The sequence below is a fragment of the Trichomycterus rosablanca genome, chromosome 3 (genome assembly GCF_030014385.1).
Source record: "Trichomycterus rosablanca isolate fTriRos1 chromosome 3, fTriRos1.hap1, whole genome shotgun sequence".
NCBI classification, from domain to species: domain Eukaryota; kingdom Metazoa; phylum Chordata; class Actinopteri; order Siluriformes; family Trichomycteridae; genus Trichomycterus; species Trichomycterus rosablanca.
Genome location: NC_085990.1, coordinates 41,579,268 through 41,588,460, shown reverse-complemented (window position 1 = coordinate 41,588,460; position 9,193 = coordinate 41,579,268).

The following is a 9,193-nucleotide window of genomic DNA, read 5'->3' as shown; positions in this document are numbered from 1 at the left end:
CCTGGGGATTGAACCCTGGATCTCCTTGCTGTGAGGCGACAGTGTGACAAGGTTAGTAAGGGCATTATGAATCAACAGTAACATAATATTGATGTTCTCAAATAATCAGAATCAGTAATCACAATTAGATTACACAAAATAGACAATAACACCACAGTATTAAAAAAACTGAATGGACCTTTGTTAACATGTCTGTACTATTATAGATGTTTAGCTTAAATTATTGTTATTATGCTGACTGAATATGATTAACACTTGCAGTTTAATATGTTGCTCCATTTAATCCCAACTCTCACTTAGGTACATCAGTTTCCCGTAACAACAAACATGCACTGCATGATGTAAATAACTCATAATATGTTACAACTGTACATGACTCGTTATCTTTGTTATGCAGTACTTAATTATACATTTTTTAAACTATTTTTTTTAATTTATAGTCTATAACATCACCAGTTTGTAGATGTTTGGTCTAAAAAGGTTTTTCTCCAAGACAGATGACTCTTACTCGAGTACAAACAGTTCTGTTTACCACCAAGCACCAAACATACACTTCAGGCCAGTGTGATGCACACATTAACCATATGATAATTAACAACAGATCTGTCTGATTATTATTTTTTTTATTTTATGAAATATTTCATAGCTTATATTAGGCTACACTACACTTCACTTTATCTTGTCATATTACAGGCTACACTTTCACTTAATTCTGTCATATTACATCATCAATCTGAATAACTGGGTTCTAGACATAAACTTACACTATGATATCATAACGTGCTTAATAGTAAGTAGATTCTGATGCATTATTGCGCTTCTTTAGTGCGCATTATTCAGATTCATGCTGTGACGCAGTAAGTAAACACACTTGCCTTGTGAGATGTTTCTTCCAGGCGAGATTTAGGAACGATCAGTGATACACAGTATGTACACAAAGTAATATGGGTCTTAATAGCGCTTAAGTCGTTCTTCTGTCCCACCCTGTGTTGCCTCTTACGTTTGGTCCCGTTTGTTATTGCTGAGCAAATTGCGGGGGGACTGACAGAAATATGCCCATCTGAGTGTGTTACGCAATATAGCCAGTGTTAACCCTTAAAGTACTACTAGTTCCCAGAATAAACAAACTCTTGATATGTATACACTCAGAGTCTTTGTGCGAAACACTACACTGTGTATGTCATCTCACAATACAATAGAATTACACAAGATCCAAATACTAGTTTGATGGAAAATGACATAGGGGTCTCTAATTCAGTCAGATCATGTGCCAAAATACATGAAGAACAGCAAACATACACCCAAACATGCATGTTTGTTTTAGCAATCATCTCAGCACACTCCAAATTTATGGAACAAGAATGGTGAGAATAACTCAGAGTAGTCTGTCAGCTCTCCATGGTGCTGAAGTGTAAGAGTTCAGATATGATTGCTACTTAAATATCGATGCAGTTTTGGTTATATCCTGACTATTCTTTATATTCTATACTCCTGATTATTCTTTATATTAAAGGTGCATGGAGTAGAATTTTGGTTCTAGTGGTTAGCATGGGAGTCTGACATGTTTTCATTTGTAAACAGTAAAGATTAAGGTGGACAAAAAGACTCTTAAAGGCGTATCTGTAACTTCTCTAGCAGAAAGGATGTAAACGAGCCAACCCAGATGTTGTTTTTCTTTAATTGTTATTTTTGCTTACAAGGGTGGCTCTGTGGGTAGCACTGTCGCCACACAGCAAGGAGATCCTGGGTTCAATTCATAGGTGAAATGGTCTGGATCCACTTTGTTTGGAGTTTGCATGTTCATTGAACACACTGTACTGTGTCTCTAACCTTAGCTAATATGAAACAGTTTCAGTTTTGATTTGTCACTACATTGAACTAAATCCCAGAACTCTGCATGCCTATACAAACTCCTTCTGCCATATTTCGGTCAATCCTTCCTATGCCTTCTGTTCAAAAGTGGCATGTGTAGTGGTGTCCGGCCATGAAGTGCTTGGTTGCTCTTATACATTCCACTGACACATTTGTTCAAGCCTTCATCAGGTCATCTTTTGCTGTAACCCAGGGTTTTTTCTTTGTTACCTGATGAAATTGCTAAGGATTCTACATAAAATCTTGAGTTTTCTCCCACTTAAATCTGGAACTTGTAGACAATTCTACCAATAGTGTCATGAGGAATATAAAACAAAAGCATCCGCTAATTAGGCAGCTGCACCACCTGAGCGCCATAATGTTTTGATGATTTTAAAACCTGTTTAAAAAACCCTTCAGGTACGTAGGTATTTTTATCTTATAAATTTTATCTTGGTATCTTTATTTAATTAATTCAAGGAATATTATCATCGTGTCTAAGTTTTTAAGATGCTCGAGGAAACTTATCACTGCTGTTACCACAGCATTTGATTGGACAGCATTTGATTTGCATTGTTTAGACAGTTGCATAATTATTGATAATGCTTTTCTGTTGCTGTTTTTCTAGTCCACTGGAATCCAAGCATAATTGCCAGTGTGAGTAAATACTGAAGGAGTAGTAAATAGAGCAACCGAGGGAAATTATGCAATGGTAATGTAGGATTTAGTATATCAAATGTTGTATGGATTTCTGATAAAATTTCCTATCTTTTAATCCAGTGGTCCCCAACCATCCGGGCCGCGGATCAGTATCGGTCCGTGGGTCATTTATTACCAAGCCACACAGAAAGAGATAGCTACAAGAGCAATTAAATTCCAGTACTCTTCGGGTGTTATTGTCCCCAATCACCACTAGGTGGAGGCAGTGTCTCATTGCAGCGATAAAAGCTCAGGATTCACACTGATTTTCCATTCTACAGTTATTCTATTTTAAATCCTTCCGCCCCCGCGTGTCCGTGAAGTTACATTTTATATGAAACCTGTCCGTAGTGCAAAAAAGGTTGGGGACCGCTGTTAGTCGAGTTTGGCGGTGGATACTTGCTTTTGTTTCTGTCAACCTGTCGTAATTACCAGTCCTTGCCTACAGTGCAGCTAAGAAATTAAATTTTCAGCATTTAGCAGACGCCTTTATCCAAAGCGACTTTACAGTTACAGTATACATTCTGAGCAATTGAGGGTTAAGGGCCTTGCTCAAGGGCCCAACAGCAGCAACCTGGCAGTGATGGGGCTTGAACAAGCGACCCTCTGATCACTGGTACTGTACATTAACCACTAGGCTACAGCTGGCCCTATATAATATAAAAATAAAGAATGTAATTCCAATACCCTAATGTGCTGGGCTACTGGGTATTAATCCAAGGTGGACCTACCTGATACATCAAACTCAGCTGGGCTGTAATATAACTCATTTTTGAGTACAGCATGTAAATCAAGTATGCATAAGTATGCTCGTATAGTTTTCCAGTTTCAGCGTTAACACTTAAATAGTGAAACACTACCCTCTAGTGGTACAACAAACGCGAGTTAAGTAAAAGATTTTCATGATGTCCTGATGTCCTCTTGGTGATCAGGGTCGTATTTAGTCCGAAGCTGATTTGAAAACACGAAGCACAAGGCATAAATATACCCTGGGCAAGGCCCTAATCAATCGCAGGACATCACATACTCACCAGTTCTCTCAGTTCTGGTGCTAATTTGGAGATGCCAGTTAACCTACTTCCAGGAGAATAAGGTTTGCACTTAAGTTACAAGCAGTACAAGCTGTAAAAGCATATCTCACACTGTTCGATTTAAACTGTTACCTTTATTTGTTTCATTATTTTACATATTTGTGTTAAAAAATGCATGGATTTTTTCTTAAAATGTCCCACAGTAAAACCATTTGTTGAAGGCATTGTTGAATTAAGTACCACAACATCCATCAGGGCACAGACAAAGAACCGTGTTAATAAAAACTATTTATTTAAAACTGAGGGTTTTGCTGTGTGCTTTCTGATGTGTGCAACAATTATAAAAGGTTAAACAATTACACGAAAATAAAGGCAAGATTCCCTAAAGAATTTAAGCCACTATGTTAAAATTAAAACGATATAGAGGGTTGAATGCTATACTACTACACTACTACTACTACTACTACTACTACTACTAATAATAATAATAAAATACTAGAAATATAAAATCCACTGGGGATCCAGTTTTCCAATCGGCATCTGTGCTTATTGCATACAGATATGATTGGCTATGTCTGAAGGGATGGATAGCCGATGTCCCACAACGAATGTGTGTTCTGTTTGGGTTGTGTTTACACATTGCGTCCAGTGATTCTGGAAAAGCCGGGCCCACCACGACCCTGACCAGGTTAAGGCAGAGGTAAAGCATGAAAATAAAAATTTTATTATTATTATTATTATTATTATTATTGGGCTGCACGGTGGTTCAGTGGTTCAGTGGCCTCACAACAAGAAGGTCCTGGGTTCCATCCCCAGGTGGGTTGGTCCGGGCCCTATCTGTGTGGAATTTGCATGTTCTCCCCGTGTCTGCATGGGTTTCCTCCCACAGTCCAAAGACATACAAGTGAGGTGAATTGGAGATAATTGGAGAAAATTGTCCATGTGTTTGACATTAAACTTGTGAACTGATGAATCTTGTGTAACCACTAACTACCGTTTCTGTCATTAATGTAACAAAAGTGTGTAAAACATGACGTTAAAATCCTAATAAATATTATTATTATTATTATTATTATTATTATTATTAGTAGTAGTAGTAGTAGTAGTAGTCCATGATTTATTCCTGCTTCGTGCCAATTTTCTTTCTGTGATGGGCTTCTGACAACAACAACAACAACAACAACTACTACTACTACTACTACTTCTACTTATAATAATAATAATAATAATAATAATAATAATAATAAAATTTTATAAATAGTTTTGCGGACTATTTCATTTTGTAACATGTTTTGCATGCTGTATGGGGTCTCAGCAGGTAAGATTGCTACCTCTGAATTGGCCATAGTTGTGAGAGAATGCAACTGATTGGCACTCTGTCCTGGGCGTGTTCCTGTTTGTGCCTAGTTTGGCCTGGATATGCTTTTGACCAAACGCGACCCTGATCAGTTTGAAACTCGGTGACGAATGAATGAATTTTAGGTTAAAGATGTAGTGTTGGTGAATTACAGATAGAGGGCAGTACAGATCTAGAAAACACTACAGAGCCAACGAGACAGACACCTTGTTCCATTTTTTGCAACGCAATATAGAATGCATGGGTTATATGCAAGGACGGATTAAGGATAGTCTGGGCCCCTGGGCAAAGAGTTGCCCAGGGCCCCAACCGCCCACCCCCACCCCTCCAAAAACAAAAATAAATTAATACATTAAACAACCTGTCAATAACTAACCCTAACACAAGAATCTATTTTATATAAGTTTTTTTCTACTCTTCTTTCTTGCAAAGTCATCCACTAATTCATCAAAATGAAGCTGTCTGACCAAATCTGATTCAATGGCCAGAAGTGACAGTGAGTTCAGGCGGTTTTGGCGCATCCTAATCCTGAGTTCATTCTTAATACGAGCCAGTTTGGAGAATGAACGCTCCCCTTCACAATTTGTGATAGGCACAGTCAAAAAAAGTCTAAGTGCTATGTAGACATTTGGAAAGGTTGACTGTAAATTCAAATTTATCATGGTTTTTATTTAAATAATTGCTAAATTGCTAAATTAAATTGTGTCTCTGCGCTTAAGAGAAATTGAACATAATAATTTTGAAACAATACAAATTCAGAAACATTAAGTAAGGGCCTGAATCGCATATTTGCAACAAAACATCTGTTATGAAATATGGTAGCTTGCCTGGCAATTTGTAAGTCCCTAGAAAGTCAAGGAGCCATGGTAAACGACTTCTATGGAAGTCAAGGGCCCCATAGCAGGGGCCCTCGTGATCAAGGGCCCTCTAATGGTATGCCCTGCTCTTCTCTAGGGCCCCCTGGTAGGGGCTCTCATAACCAGGGCCCTCTAAAAATATGCCCCACTCTTTCCTAGGACCCCTAATAGCCAGAAGTCGAAGTCAGAGCAGTGCCACAACGCCTCATCCATTTTCATAAGGGGCCCAAAAGCATGGCTAGGGCCCCCAAAAGCATGGCTAGGGCCCAAAAGCATGGCTAGGGCCCCCAAGAGGCCCTGGGGTCAAAGTCCCTAATAGTCAGAGGATCCTTAAAATGGAGGGCCCTCGGAAATAAAAATATATTGTATCATAAATGTTGATAGGCATCGCAAAATGTTTTGGGCCAGGGCCCCCCCGGGGCCCCCTGACCTCAAGGGCCCCTGGGCGCTGGCCCCACTGGCCCGGTCAGTAATCCAGCCATGGTTATATGTGATCTGTATTAACACGTTACATGACCAAAAGTATGTGGACACCTGATCATAAGCTTGTTTGACATCCTAGTCAAAAAATATAGGCGTTAATATAGAGTTTATGGCTATAACAGCCTTTACTTCTCTGCAAATACTTTCCCCAAGCTTTTGGACTGAGTTTGTGAAATGTTAGTCAAAGCACTGTTTTACTAGCTTTTACTTGTGGAGAAACTTCCTTCTGCTAAAAGTGTGTGGGGAACATGCCAGGTACATGATGTTCTTTGTGAAGGACCAATTCAGACACACTTTATGTCAACAAATACTCTAGAAATACAGTTTGCATCCTTTTTACACATTTCATTTATAAGTACAAATGCACTTAACTACCTAAAGCTGCATTATGCACGTACAATGTTTCTGTTTAACAGAGAATGAATACTGTGTGTTCCTGCACCTGTTCTTGGTGATCCTTGGTGTTCTTGCACTGTTAAGTCGATTTGTTTTCTTTTTCTCTCATGCATCACAGACACAGACACATCTTACATAATCACTCCACTTATCAAAGTAGGTATGCTGTAGGAGTTTAGCAACAGCTTTGAAACTCAACGCCCTTCATCGAGAAATTTGTACCCTTAAACTCAACGTGTTCAGCTTTAAAAATGTTTTTTATTTATTTACTTTTAAATTAACAACGAACAACTGCTTTGTTCAGCGCTTTGCTTGAGCGGTAAAGTAAAACGTCATCAAAGTGTGAACATGAGACGAATCTGCATTTGTGTAGAATAACTGTCAAACTGTGTTTAGCTGGATTTTTCTCCTGTTTGACATTTAAATTTGTGTTTTAGTTCGGGATTGTGAGAATCAGCTTTTCCGAGAGTCTAAAACGCTTATTGTAAAATAAAAAAAGCTTAATGTGACATTGTATTAAAAACATGACAAAGGAGCACTAAACCTCTCTTAATTATTACTGCTCATAAGTTCTCTCTACTAATGAAATTCGTCACTCGTTGTTTTAGTACAATAAGACACGTTAAGCGTTGTTCACCGCCACACTCCATAGAAAATAGCAGTACAGCCACCGCAAAAGCTATTTTGCCACCTGTCATGTGAATGCGCCTTAATTTGCTAAACAGAATACGGTATCCCAAGATCAAGCATCTCCACGATTTGAAAGCATAAAGAAGTAAAGGTAAAGAGCAGGTTTTATTGTATTTTTAATTGGTTTTTAATTGTTTTCAATTGTATTTCAGTGTTTTTATATTATATTTGTGTTATTTTCAGCATATAAGTGTTGAAAACAACCCCGTTATTTTAGATAAGCCTAAAATATATGCAGTTCCACAGGACCATGGAATGCATTAACAGGTTTCCCATACATCCTTATGGGAAAACATACCTTGAAACTCAGTGTCTTTAAAACTCAACGCCACTCCCAGAACCAACTGACGTTGAGTTTCAAGGTAACACTGTGCTTAAAATGTGTACATTATTTAAACATATACATAATTTATATTACATATTGCAACATATATTATGGCTTTCAGTTTACTTATTTTTAACAACAAAAATAAAAGAACAATGCTAGACAATGTAATTGTATAATGTGTATAGGAAAACTGAGAAAACAGTAATTGAAAAACACTCATGCCAGTCACATAATGGGCATGCACCAAAGAGCCCCTCACTTCCCCTAATAAAACGACGCAATCTAAACAGCTGACATCTTATGGCACTGGTTGGAGTGGAAAACACAATTTACTGCTGTGGTTCACCTTGTAACCATTTGTAAAGAGTGAGGGTGGGGTTAAGTGTCAATGGGGAGAATTTAGAACGTAAATGACATAAATAAGGTAAACAAGCCAGCCCGGACCTATACTTTTTCTTAGACAAATGAACGTGCTTTGATTCCATTCTTTAACCCATTTTGTTGTATCATGTTTTCCAAATATTTATTTATTTATTAGGATTTTAACGTCTCTTTGGTTACATTCATGACAGAAATGAGTTACTCTTTACACATGATTCATCAGTTCACAAGTTTAATGTCAAACTGTCCTGGACCATTTTGTATCTCCAATTCACCTTAGTTGCATGTCTTTGGACTGTGGGAGGAAACCCACACAGACACGCAAACTTCACACAGAAAGGACCCGGACCGCCCCACCTGAAGATCGAACCGAGAACCTTCTTGTACATTTACATTTTTGGCATTTAGCAGACGCCTTTATCCAAAGCGACTTACTTTACAGTTACAGTATATAGTCTGAGCAATTGAGGGTTAGGGGCCTTGCTCAAGGGCCCAACAGCAGCAACCTGGCAGTGGTGGGGCTTGAACCAGCAACTGGTTACTAGTCCAGTACCTTAAACACTAGGCTACGGCTTGACCTTCTTGCTCTTAGACAGTGCTACCCACTACTCCAGATATACAATATTAAAATACTTTAAATCAATTACATTTAAAATGTCATTATTTCTGTGATGGTACAGTTTGCTGAATGCGTTAAGACATTTTTATTCATCCGTCAGTTCACTTGTAGCCAGCGCAACAGATTTGTGAATATTTTGACACATTAACCTCTGTGAACTATGTTATTTTTCCTCATAATCAGGGGCTAACATCGCCCGCAGGCTTTTCGGCTCCCCCTCATCCGTGCGCGTCTTTTTTGCGCGTCCCAGTGGTGAGATGGACTGGAGTGGGCAGAGGCTTGCGCAATAAAGCGCACGGCGGGTGGGCGTGTCTGTGCGGCTCTAGCGGCCTCAGCATGCACTTCACTGCTGGCTCTCTTTCCACCGTGTGTAACTGACTGACTAACTAAGCGAGTAAGCGAGTGAGTAAAAAGCACCCCGAACTTTAGATCAGCTCTGGAGAGGCTTTGTGGAGGCCGCTTGTGAAGAGATTTTCCGCACGCGTTTGGGACACCACCGCC